Source organism: Accipiter gentilis, unplaced genomic scaffold (genome assembly GCF_929443795.1).
Source record: "Accipiter gentilis unplaced genomic scaffold, bAccGen1.1, whole genome shotgun sequence".
Lineage (NCBI taxonomy): Eukaryota > Metazoa > Chordata > Aves > Accipitriformes > Accipitridae > Astur > Astur gentilis.
This window is the reverse complement of record NW_026061101.1, coordinates 285769-299355: the sequence shown is the minus strand read 5'-3', so window position 1 is coordinate 299355 and position 13587 is coordinate 285769.

The following is a 13587-nucleotide window of genomic DNA, read 5'->3' as shown; positions in this document are numbered from 1 at the left end:
AGAGACTCAGCATGTCACACTGCTTGTTCGCAGCAGAAACTTTCTCTGAAAAGGCAAACGTCTGGCTCCTTCTCCCACAAGGAAGCTGCCAGCCCTGAAATCTCTTGCAGGTCTGCACTATCCCACTGCAGCCTATCCACAGGCACAACAGCACTGGGGATCTCTGCTTTCCCAGAGACTCAGCATGTCACACTGCTTGTTCGCGGCAGAAACTTTTTCTGAAAAGGCAAACGTCTGGCTCCTTCTCCCACAAGGAAGCTGCCAGCCCTGAAATCTCTTGCAGGTCTGCACTATCCCTCTGCAGCCTATCTTTAGCCGCAGCAGCACTGGGGATCTCTGCTTTCCCAGAGACCCAGCATGTCACAGAGCTCGCTCTCGGCAGAATCTTTTTTAAAAAGGCAAACGTCTGGCTCCTTCTCCCACAAGGAAGCTGCCAGCCCTGAAAGATCTTGCTGGTCTTCACTATCCCACTGCAGCCTATCCACAGGCACAACAGCACTGGGGATCTCTGATTTCCCAGAGACCAGCATGTACACTGCTTGTTCGCAGCAGAAACTTTTTCTGAAAAGGCAAACGTCTGGCTCCTTCTCCCACAAGGAAGCTGCCAGCCCTGAAAGATCTTGCTGGTCTGCACTATCCCACTGCAGCCTATCCACAGGCACAACAGCACTGGGGATCTCTGCTTTCCCAGAGACCAGCATGTACACTGCTTGTTCGCAGCAGAAACTTTTTCTGAAAAGGCAAACGTCTGGCTCCTTCTCCCACAAGGAAGCTGCCAGCCCTGAAATCATTGCAGGTCTGCACTATCCCACTGCAGCCTATCCACAGGCACAACAGCACTGGGGATCTCTGCTTTCCCAGAGACTCAGCATGTCACACTGCTTGTTCGCAGCAGAAACTTTTTCTGAAAAGACAAACGTCTGGCTCCTTCTCCCACAAGGAAGCTGGCAGCCCTGAAAGATCTTGCTGGTCTTCACTATCCCTCTGCAGCCTATCTTTAGCCGCAGCAGCAGTGGGGATCTCTGCTTTCCCAGAGACTCAGCATGTCACGGTGCTTGTTCGCGGCAGAAACTTTTTTTAAAAAGGCAAACGTCTGGCTCCTTCTCCCACAAGGAAGCTGCCAGCCCTGAAAGATCTTGCTGGTCTTCACTATCCCACTGCAGCCTATCCACAGGCACAACAGCACTGGGGATCTCTGCTTTCCCAGAGACTCAGCATGTCACACTGCTTGTTCGCGGCAGAAACTTTTTCTGAATAGGCAAACGTCTGACTCCTTCTCCCACAAGGAAGCTGCCAGCCCTGAAATCTCTTGCAGGTCTGCACTATCCCTCTGCAGCCAATCTTTAGCCACAGCAGCACTGGGGATCTCTGCTTTCCCAGAGACCCAGCATGTCACAGTGCTCGCTCTCGGCAGAAACTTTTTTAAAAAGGCAAACGTCTGGCTCCTTCTCCCACAAGGAAGCTGCCAGCCCTGAAAGATCTTGCTGGTCTTCACTATCCCACTGCAGCCTATCCACAGGCACAACAGCACTGGGGATCTCTGCTTTCCCAGAGACTCAGCATGTCACACTGCTTGTTCGCGGCAGAAACTTATTCTGAAAAGGCAAACGTCTGGCTCCTTCTCCCACAAGGAAGCTGCCAGCCCTGTAATCTCTTGCAGGTCTTCACTATCCCTCTGCAGCCTATCTTTAGCCGCAGCAGCACTGGGGATCTCTGCTTTCGCAGATACTCAGCATGTCACGGTGCTGGTTCGCGGCAGAAACTTTTTTTAAAAAGGCAAACGTCTGGCTCCTTCTCCCACAAGGAAGCTGCCAGCCCTGAAAGATCTTGCAGGTCTGCACTATCCCTCTGCAGCCAATCTTTAGCCGCAGCAGCACTGGGGATCTCTGCTTTCCCAGAGACTCAGCATGTCACGGTGCTCGCTCTCGGCAGAAACTTTTTCTGAAAAGGCAAACGTCCGGCTCCTTCTCCCACAAGGAAGCTGCCAGCCCTGAAATCTCTTGCAGGTCTGCACTATCCCACTGCAGCCTATCCACAGGCACAACAGCACTGGGGATCTCTGCTTTCCCAGAGACTCAGCATGTCACACTGCTTGTTCGCGGCAGAAACTTTTTCTGAAAAGGCAAACGTCTGGCTCCTTCTCCCACAAGGAAGCTGCCAGCCCTGAAAGACCTCGCTGGTCTTCACTATCCCTCTGCAGCCAATCTTTAGCCGCAGCAGCACTGGGGATCTCTGCTTTCCCAGAGACTCAGCATGTCACCGTGCTTGTTCGCGGCAGAAACTTTTTCTGAAAAGGCAAACGTCTGACTCCTTCTCCCACAAGGATGCTGCCAGCCCTGAAAGATCTTGCTGGTCTTCACTATCCCACTGCAGCCTATCCACAGGCACAACAGCACTGGGGATCTCTGCTTTCCCAGAGACTCAGCATGTCACACTGCTTGTTCGCGGCAGAAACTTTTTCTGAATAGGCAAACGTCTGACTCCTTCTCCCACAAGGAAGCTGCCAGCCCTGAAATCTCTTGCAGGTCTGCACTATCCCTCTGCAGCCAATCTTTAGCCGCAGCAGCACTGGGGATCTCTGCTTCCCCAGAGACCCAGCATGTCACAGTGCTCCCTCTCGGCAGAAAATTTTTAAAAAGGCAAACGTCTGGCTCCTTCTCCCACAAGGAAGCTGCCAGCTCTGAAAGATCTTGCTGGTCTTCACTATCCCACTGCAGCCTATCCACAGGCACAACAGCACTGGGGATCTCTGCTTTCCCAGAGACTCAGCATGTCACACTGCTTGTTCACGGCAGAAACTTTTTCTGAAAAGGCAAACGTCTGGCTCCTTCTCCCACAAGGAAGCTGCCAGCCCTGTAATCTCTAGCAGGTCTGCACTATCCCACTGCAGCCTATCTACAGGCACAACAGCACTGGGGATCTTTGCTTTCCCAGAGACTCAGCATGTCACACTGCTTGTTCGCAGCAGAAACTTTTTCTGAAAAGACAAACGTCCGGCTCCTTCCCCCAAAAGGAAGCTGCCAGCCCTGAAAGATCTTGCTGGTCTTCACTATCCCTCTGCAGCCTATCTTTAGCCGCAGCAGCACTGGGGATCTCTGCTTTCCCAGAGACTCAGCATGTCACACTGCTTGTTCACGGCAGAAACTTTTTCTGAAAAGGCAAACGTCTGGCTCCTTCTCCCACAAGGAAGCTGCCAGCCCTGTAATCTCTAGCAGGTCTGCACTATCCCACTGCAGCCTATCCACAGGCACAACAGCACTGGGGATCTCTGCTTTCCCAGAGACTCAGCATGTCACACTGCTTGTTCGCAGCAGAAACTTTTTCTGAAAAGACAAACGTCCGGCTCCTTCCCCCACAAGGAAGCTGCCAGCCCTGAAAGATCTTGCTGGTCTTCACTATCCCTCTGCAGCCTATCTTTAGCCGCAGCAGCACTGGGGATCTCTGCTTTCCCAGAGACTCAGCATGTCACGGTGCTCGCTCTCGGCAGAAACTTTTTTAAAAGGCAAACGTCTGGCTCCTTCTCCCACAAGGAAGCTGCCAGCCCTGAAAGATCTGCTGGTCTGCACTATCCCACTGCAGCCTATCCACAGGCACAACAGCACTGGGGATCTCTGCTTTCCCAGAGACCAGCATGTACACTGCTTGTTCGCAGCAGAAACTTTTTCTGAAAAGGCAAACGTCTGGCTCCTTCTCCCACAAGGAAGCTGCCAGCCCTGAAATCTCTTGCAGGTCTGCACTATCCCACTGCAGCCTATCCACAGGCACAACAGCACTGGGGATCTCTGCTTTCCCAGAGACTCAGCATGTCACACTGCTTGTTCGCGGCAGAAACTTTTTCTGAAAAGGCAAACGTCTGACTCCTTCTCCCACAAGGAAGCTGCCAGCCCTGAAAGACCTCGCTGGTCTGCACTATCCCTCTGCAGCCAATCTTTAGCCGCAGCAGCACTGGGGATCTCTGCTTTCCCAGAGACTCAGCATGTCACCGTGCTTGTTCGCGGCAGAAACTTTTTCTGAAAAGGCAAACGTCTGACTCCTTCTCCCACAAGGAAGCTGCCAGCCCTGAAAGACCTCGCTGGTCTTCACTATCCCTCTGCAGCCAATCTTTAGCCGCAGCAGCACTGGGGATCTCTGCTTTCCCAGAGACTCAGCATGTCACACTGCTTGTTCGCGGCAGAAACTTTTTCTGAAAAGGCAAACGTCTGACTCCTTCTCCCACAAGGAAGCTGCCAGCCCTGAAATATCTTGCAGGTCTGCACTATCCCTCTGCAGCCAATCTTTAGCCACAGCAGCACTGGGGATCTCTGCTTTCCCAGAGACCCAGCATGTCACAGTGCTCGCTCTCGGCAGAAACTTTTTTAAAAAGGCAAACGTCTGGCTCCTTCTCCCACAAGGAAGCTGCCAGCCCTGAAAGATCTTGCTGGTCTTCACTATCCCACTGCAGCCTATCCACAGGCACAACAGCACTGGGGATCTCTGCTTTCCCAGAGACTCAGCATGTCACACTGCTTGTTCGCAGCAGAAACTTTTTCTGAAAAGGCAAACGTCTGGCTCCTTCTCCCACAAGGAAGCTGCCAGCCCTGAAATTTCTTGCAGGTCTGCACTATCCCACTGCAGCCTATCCACAGGCACAACAGCACTGGGGATCTCTGCTTTCCCAGAGACTCAGCATGTCACACTGCTTGTTCGCGGCAGAAACTTTTTCTGAAAAGGCAAACGTCTGGCTCCTTCTCCCACAAGGAAGCTGCCAGCCCTGAAATCTCTTGCAGGTCTGCACTATCCCTCTGCAGCCTATCTTTAGCCGCAGCAGCACTGGGGATCTCTGCTTTCCCAGAGACCCAGCATGTCACAGTGCTCGCTCTCGGCAGAATCTTTTTTAAAAAGGCAAACGTCTGGCTCCTTCTCCCACAAGGAAGCTGCCAGCCCTGAAAGATCTTGCTGGTCTTCACTATCCCACTGCAGCCTATCCACAGGCACAACAGCAATGGGGATCTCTGCTTTCCCAGAGACTCAGCATGTCACACTACTTGTTCGCAGCAGAAACTTTTTCTGAAAAGGCAAACGTCTGGCTCTTTCTCCCACAAGGTAGGTGCCAGCCCTGAAATCTCTTGCAGGTCTGCACTATCCCACTGCAGCCTATCCACAGGCACAACAGCACTGGGGATCTCTGCTTTCCCAGAGACTCAGCATGTCACACTGCTTGTTCGCGGCAGAAAGTTTTTCTGAAAAGGCAAACGTCTGGCTCCTTCTCCCACAAGGAAGCTGCCAGCCCTGAAAGATCTTGCTGGTCTTCACTATTCCACTGCAGCCTATCCACAGGCACAACAGCACTGGGGATCTCTGCTTTCCCAGAGACTCAGCATGTCACACTGCTTGTTCGCAGCAGAAACTTTTTCTGAAAAGGCAAACGTCTGGCTCCTTCTCCCACAAGGAAGCTGGCAGCCCTGAAAGATCTTGCTGGTCTTCACTATCCCTCTGCAGCCTATCTTTAGCCGCAGCAGCAGTGGGGATCTCTGCTTTCCCAGAGACTCAGCATGTCACGGTGCTTGTTCGCAGCAGAACCTTTTTTTAAAAAGGCAAACGTCTGGCTCCTTCTCCCACAAGGAAGCTGCCAGCCCTGAAAGATCTTGCTGGTCTTCACTATCCCACTGCAGCCTATCCACAGGCACAACAGCACTGGGGATCTCTGCTTTCCCAGAGACTCAGCATGTCACACTGCTTGTTCGCGGCAGAAACTTTTTCTGAATAGGCAAACGTCTGACTCCTTCTCCCACAAGGAAGCTGCCAGCCCTGAAATCTCTTGCAGGTCTGCACTATCCCTCTGCAGCCAATCTTTAGCCGCAGCAGCACGGGGGATCTCTGCTTTCCCAGAGACCCAGCTTGTCACGGTGCTCGCTCTCGGCAGAAACTTTTTTAAAAAGGCAAACGTCTGGCTCCTTCTCCCACAAGGAAGCTGCCAGCCCTGAAAGATCTTGCTGGTCTGCACTATCCCACTGCAGCCTATCCACAGGCACAACAGCACTGGGGATCTCTGCTTTCCCAGAGACTCAGCATGTCACACTGCTTGTTCGCAGCAGAAACTTTTTCTGAAAAGACAAACGTCCGGCTCCTTCCCCCACAAGGAAGCTGCCAGCCCTGAAAGATCTTGCTGGTCTTCACTATCCCTCTGCAGCCTATCTTTAGCCGCAGCAGCACTGGGGATCTCTGCTTTCCCAGAGACTCAGCATGTCACGGTGCTCGCTCTCGGCAGAAACTTTTTTAAAAGGCAAACGTCTGGCTCCTTCTCCCACAAGGAAGCTGCCAGCCCTGAAAGATCTGCTGGTCTTCACCGCCCACTGCAGCCTATCCACAGGCACAACAGCACTGGGGATCTCTGCTTTCCCAGAGTCTCAGCATGTCACACTACTTGTTCGCAGCAGAAACTTTTTCTGAAAAGGCAAACGTCTGGCTCTTTCTCCCACAAGGTAGGTGCCAGCCCTGAAATCTCTTGCAGGTCTGCACTATCCCACTGCAGCCTATCCACAGGCACAACAGCACTGGGGATCTCTGCTTTCCCAGAGACTCAGCATGTCACACTGCTTGTTCGCAGCAGAAACTTTTTCTGAAAAGGCAAACGTCTGGCTCCTTCTCCCACAAGGAAGCTGCCAGCCCTGAAAGATCTTGCTGGTCTTCACTATTCCACTGCAGCCTATCCACAGGCACAACAGCACTGGGGATCTCTGCTTTCCCAGAGACTCAGCATGTCACACTGCTAGTTCGCAGCAGAAACTTTTTCTGAAAAGGCAAACGTCTGGCTCCTTCTCCCACAAGGAAGCTGCCAGCCCTGAAAGATCTTGCTGGTCTTCACTATCCCTCTGCAGCCTATCTTTAGCCGCAGCAGCAGTGGGGATCTCTGCTTTCCCAGAGACTCAGCATGTCACGGTGCTTGTTCGCAGCAGAAACTTTTTTTAAAAAGGCAAACGTCTGGCTCCTTCTCCCACAAGGAAGCTGCCAGCCCTGAAAGATCTTGCTGGTCTTCACTATCCCACTGCAGCCTATCCACAGGCACAACAGCACTGGGGATCTCTGCTTTCCCAGAGACTCAGCATGTCACACTGCTTGTTCGCGGCAGAAACTTTTTCTGAATAGGCAAACGTCTGACTCCTTCTCCCACAAGGAAGCTGCCAGCCCTGAAATCTCTTGCAGGTCTGCACTATCCCTCTGCAGCCAATCTTTAGCCACAGCAGCACTGGGGATCTCTGCTTTCCCAGAGACCCAGCATGTCACAGTGCTCGCTCTCGGCAGAAACTTTTTTAAAAAGGCAAACGTCTGGCTCCTTCTCCCACAAGGAAGCTGCCAGCCCTGAAAGATCTTGCTGGTCTTCACTATCCCACTGCAGCCTATCCACAGGCACAACAGCACTGGGGATCTCTGCTTTCCCAGAGACTCAGCATGTCACACTGCTTGTTCGCAGCAGAAACTTTCTCTGAAAAGGCAAACGTCTGGCTCCTTCTCCCACAAGGAAGCTGCCAGCCCTGAAATCTCTTGCAGGTCTGCACTATCCCACTGCAGCCTATCCACAGGCACAACAGCACTGGGGATCTCTGCTTTCCCAGAGACTCAGCATGTCACACTGCTTGTTCGCGGCAGAAACTTTTTCTGAAAAGGCAAACGTCTGGCTCCTTCTCCCACAAGGAAGCTGCCAGCCCTGAAATCTCTTGCAGGTCTGCACTATCCCTCTGCAGCCTATCTTTAGCCGCAGCAGCACTGGGGATCTCTGCTTTCCCAGAGACCCAGCATGTCACAGTGCTCGCTCTCGGCAGAATCTTTTTTAAAAAGGCAAACGTCTGGCTCCTTCTCCCACAAGGAAGCTGCCAGCCCTGAAAGATCTTGCTGGTCTTCACTATCCCACTGCAGCCTATCCACAGGCACAACAGCACTGGGGATCTCTGATTTCCCAGAGACCAGCATGTACACTGCTTGTTCGCAGCAGAAACTTTTTCTGAAAAGGCAAACGTCTGGCTCCTTCTCCCACAAGGAAGCTGCCAGCCCTGAAAGATCTTGCTGGTCTGCACTATCCCACTGCAGCCTATCCACAGGCACAACAGCACTGGGGATCTCTGCTTTCCCAGAGACCAGCATGTACACTGCTTGTTCGCGGCAGAAACTTTTTCTGAAAAGGCAAACGTCTGGCTCCTTCTCCCACAAGGAAGCTGCCAGCCCTGAAATCATTGCAGGTCTGCACTATCCCACTGCAGCCTATCCACAGGCACAACAGCAATGGGGATCTCTGCTTTCCCAGAGACTCAGCATGTCACACTGCTTGTTCGCAGCAGAAACTTTTTCTGAAAAGACAAACGTCTGGCTCCTTCTCCCACAAGGAAGCTGGCAGCCCTGAAAGATCTTGCTGGTCTTCACTATCCCTCTGCAGCCTATCTTTAGCCGCAGCAGCAGTGGGGATCTCTGCTTTCCCAGAGACTCAGCATGTCACGGTGCTTGTTCGCGGCAGAAACTTTTTCTGAATAGGCAAACGTCTGACTCCTTCTCCCACAAGGAAGCTGCCAGCCCTGAAATCTCTTGCAGGTCTGCACTATCCCTCTGCAGCCAATCTTTAGCCGCAGCAGCACTGGGGATCTCTGCTTTCCCAGAGACCCAGCATGTCACAGTGCTCGCTCTCGGCAGAAACTTTTTTAAAAAGTCAAACGTCTGGCTCCTTCTCCCACAAGGAAGCTGCCAGCCCTGAAAGATCTTGCTGGTCTTCACTATCCCACTGCAGCCTATCCACAGGCACAACAGCACTGGGGATCTCTGCTTTCCCAGAGACTCAGCATGTCACACTGCTTGTTCGCGGCAGAAACTTATTCTGAAAAGGCAAACGTCTGGCTCCTTCTCCCACAAGGAAGCTGCCAGCCCTGTAATCTCTTGCAGGTCTTCACTATCCCTCTGCAGCCTATCTTTAGCCGCAGCAGCACTGGGGATCTCTGCTTTCGCAGATACTCAGCATGTCACGGTGCTGGTTCGCGGCAGAAACTTTTTTTAAAAAGGCAAACGTCTGGCTCCTTCTCCCACAAGGAAGCTGCCAGCCCTGAAAGATCTTGCAGGTCTGCACTATCCCTCTGCAGCCAATCTTTAGCCGCAGCAGCACTGGGGATCTCTGCTTTCCCAGAGACTCAGCATGTCACGGTGCTCGCTCTCGGCAGAAACTTTTTCTGAAAAGGCAAACGTCCGGCTCCTTCTCCCACAAGGAAGCTGCCAGCCCTGAAATCTCTTGCAGGTCTGCACTATCCCACTGCAGCCTATCCACAGGCACAACAGCACTGGGGATCTCTGCTTTCCCAGAGACTCAGCATGTCACACTGCTTGTTCGCGGCAGAAACTTTTTCTGAAAAGGCAAACGTCTGGCTCCTTCTCCCACAAGGAAGCTGCCAGCCCTGAAAGACCTCGCTGGTCTTCACTATCCCTCTGCAGCCAATCTTTAGCCGCAGCAGCACTGGGGATCTCTGCTTTCCCAGAGACTCAGCATGTCACCGTGCTTGTTCGCGGCAGAAACTTTTTCTGAAAAGGCAAACGTCTGACTCCTTCTCCCACAAGGATGCTGCCAGCCCTGAAAGATCTTGCTGGTCTTCACTATCCCACTGCAGCCTATCCACAGGCACAACAGCACTGGGGATCTCTGCTTTCCCAGAGACTCAGCATGTCACACTGCTTGTTCGCGGCAGAAACTTTTTCTGAATAGGCAAACGTCTGACTCCTTCTCCCACAAGGAAGCTGCCAGCCCTGAAATCTCTTGCAGGTCTGCACTATCCCTCTGCAGCCAATCTTTAGCCGCAGCAGCACTGGGGATCTCTGCTTCCCCAGAGACCCAGCATGTCACAGTGCTCCCTCTCGGCAGAAAATTTTTAAAAAGGCAAACGTCTGGCTCCTTCTCCCACAAGGAAGCTGCCAGCCCTGAAAGATCTTGCTGGTCTTCACTATCCCACTGCAGCCTATCCACAGGCACAACAGCACTGGGGATCTCTGCTTTCCCAGAGACTCAGCATGTCACACTGCTTGTTCACGGCAGAAACTTTTTCTGAAAAGGCAAACGTCTGGCTCCTTCTCCCACAAGGAAGCTGCCAGCCCTGTAATCTCTAGCAGGTCTGCACTATCCCACTGCAGCCTATCTACAGGCACAACAGCACTGGGGATCTTTGCTTTCCCAGAGACTCAGCATGTCACACTGCTTGTTCGCAGCAGAAACTTTTTCTGAAAAGACAAACGTCCGGCTCCTTCCCCCAAAAGGAAGCTGCCAGCCCTGAAAGATCTTGCTGGTCTTCACTATCCCTCTGCAGCCTATCTTTAGCCGCAGCAGCACTGGGGATCTCTGCTTTCCCAGAGACTCAGCATGTCACGGTGCTCGCTCTCGGCAGAAACTTTTTTAAAAGGCAAACGTCTGGCTCCTTCTCCCACAAGGAAGCTGCCAGCCCTGAAAGATCTGCTGGTCTTCACCGCCCACTGCAGCCTATCCATAGGCACAACAGCACTGGGGATCTCTGCTTTCCCAGAGACTCAGCATGTCACACTACTTGTTCGCAGCAGAAACTTTTTCTGAAAAGGCAAACGTCTGGCTCTTTCTCCCACAAGGTAGGTGCCAGCCCTGAAATCTCTTGCAGGTCTGCACTATCCCACTGCAGCCTATCCACAGGCACAACAGCACTGGGGATCTCTGCTTTCCCAGAGACTCAGCATGTCACACTGCTTGTTCACGGCAGAAACTTTTTCTGAAAAGGCAAACGTCTGGCTCCTTCTCCCACAAGGAAGCTGCCAGCCCTGAAAGATCTTGCTGGTCTTCACTATTCCACTGCAGCCTATCCACAGGCACAACAGCACTGGGGATCTCTGCTTTCCCAGAGACTCAGCATGTCACACTGCTTGTTCGCAGCAGAAACTTTTTCTGAAAAGGCAAACGTCTGGCTCCTTCTCCCACAAGGAAGCTGGCAGCCCTGAAAGATCTTGCTGGTCTTCACTATCCCTCTGCAGCCTATCTTTAGCCGCAGCAGCAGTGGGGATCTCTGCTTTCCCAGAGACTCAGCATGTCACGGTGCTTGTTCGCAGCAGAAACTTTTTTTAAAAAGGCAAACGTCTGGCTCCTTCTCCCACAAGGAAGCTGCCAGCCCTGAAAGATCTTGCTGGTCTTCACTATCCCACTGCAGCCTATCCACAGGCACAACAGCACTGGGGATCTCTGCTTTCCCAGAGACTCAGCATGTCACACTGCTTGTTCGCGGCAGAAACTTTTTCTGAATAGGCAAACGTCTGGCTCCTTCTCCCACAAGGAAGCTGCCAGCCCTGAAATCTCTTGCAGGTCTGCACTATCCCTCTGCAGCCAATCTTTAGCCGCAGCAGCACTGGGGATCTCTGCTTTCCCAGAGACCCAGCATGTCACAGTGCTCGCTCTCGGCAGAAACTTTTTTAAAAAGGCAAACGTCTGGCTCCTTCTCCCACAAGGAAGCTGCCAGCCCTGAAAGATCTTGCTGGTCTTCACTATCCCACTGCAGCCTATCCACAGGCACAACAGCACTGGGGATCTCTGCTTTCCCAGAGACTCAGCATGTCACGGTGACTGTTCGCGGCAGAAACTTTTTTTAAAAAGGCAAACGTCTGGCTCCTTCTCCCACAAGGAAGCTGCCAGCCCTGAAAGATCTTGCAGGTCTGCACTATCCCTCTGCAGCCAATCTTTAGCCGCAGCAGCACTGGGGATCTCTGCTTTCCCAGAGACTCAGCATGTCACGGTGCTCGCTCTCGGCAGAAACTTTTTCTGAAAAGGCAAACGTCTGACTCCTTCTCCCACAAGGAAGCTGCCAGCCCTGAAATCTCTTGCAGGTCTGCACTATCCCACTGCAGCCTATCCACAGGCACAACAGCACTGGGGATCTCTGCTTTCCCAGAGACTCAGCATGTCACACTTCTTGTTCGCGGCAGAAACTTTTTCTGAAAAGGCAAACGTCTGGCTCCTTCTCCCACAAGGAAGCTGCCAGCCCTGAAAGACCTCGCTGGTCTTCACTATCCCTCTGCAGCCAATCTTTAGCCGCAGCAGCACTGGGGATCTCTGCTTTCCCAGAGACTCAGCATGTCACCGTGCTTGTTCGCGGCAGAAACTTTTTCTGAAAAGGCAAACGTCTGACTCCTTCTCCCACAAGGATGCTGCCAGCCCTGAAAGATCTTGCTGGTCTTCACTATCCCACTGCAGCCTATCCACAGGCACAACAGCACTGGGGATCTCTGCTTTCCCAGAGACTCAGCATGTCACACTGCTTGTTCGCGGCAGAAACTTTTTCTGAATAGGCAAACGTCTGACTCCTTCTCCCACAAGGAAGCTGCCAGCCCTGAAATCTCTTGCAGGTCTGCACTATCCCTCTGCAGCCAATCTTTAGCCGCAGCAGCACTGGGGATCTCTGCTTCCCCAGAGACCCAACATGTCACAGTGCTCCCTCTCGGCAGAAAATTTTTAAAAAGGCAAACGTCTGGCTCCTTCTCCCACAAGGAAGCTGCCAGCCCTGAAAGATCTTGCTGGTCTTCACTATCCCACTGCAGCCTATCCACAGGCACAACAGCACTGGGGATCTCTGCTTTCCCAGAGACTCAGCATGTCACACTGCTTGTTCACGGCAGAAACTTTTTCTGAAAAGGCAAATGTCTGGCTCCTTCTCCCACAAGGAAGCTGCCAGCCCTGTAATCTCTAGCAGGTCTGCACTATCCCACTGCAGCCTATCTACAGGCACAACAGCACTGGGGATCTCTGCTTTCCCAGAGACTCAGCATGTCACACTGCTTGTTCGCAGCAGAAACTTTTTCTGAAAAGACAAACGTCTGGCTCCTTCTCCCACAAGGAAGCTGCCAGCCCTGAAAGATCTTGCTGGTCTTCACTATCCCTCTGCAGCCTATCTTTAGCCGCAGCAGCACTGGGGATCTCTGCTTTCCCAGAGACTCAGCATGTCACGGTGCTCGCTCTCGGCAGAAACTTTTTTAAAAGGCAAACGTCTGGCTCCTTCTCCCACAAAGAAGCTGCCAGCCCTGAAAGATCTGCTGGTCTTCACCGCCCACTGCAGCCTATCCATAGGCACAACAGCACTGGGGATCTCTGCTTTCCCAGAGACTCAGCATGTCACACTACTTGTTCGCAGCAGAAACTTTTTCTGAAAAGGCAAACGTCTGGCTCTTTCTCCCACAAGGTAGGTGCCAGCCCTGAAATCTCTTGCAGGTCTGCACTATCCCACTGCAGCCTATCCACAGGCACAACAGCACTGGGGATCTCTGCTTTCCCAGAGACTCAGCATGTCACACTGCTTGTTCGCGGCAGAAACTTTTTCTGAAAAGGCAAACGTCTGGCTCCTTCTCCCACAAGGAAGCTGCCAGCCCTGAAAGATCTTGCTGGTCTTCACGATTCCACTGCAGCCTATCCACAGGCACAACAGCACTGGGGATCTCTGCTTTCCCAGAGACTCAGCATGTCACACTGCTTGTTCGCAGCAGAAACTTTTTCTGAAAAGGCAAACGTCTGGCTCCTTCTCCCACAAGGAAGCTGGCAGCCCTGAAAGATCTTGCTGGTCTTCACTATCCCTCTGCAGCCTA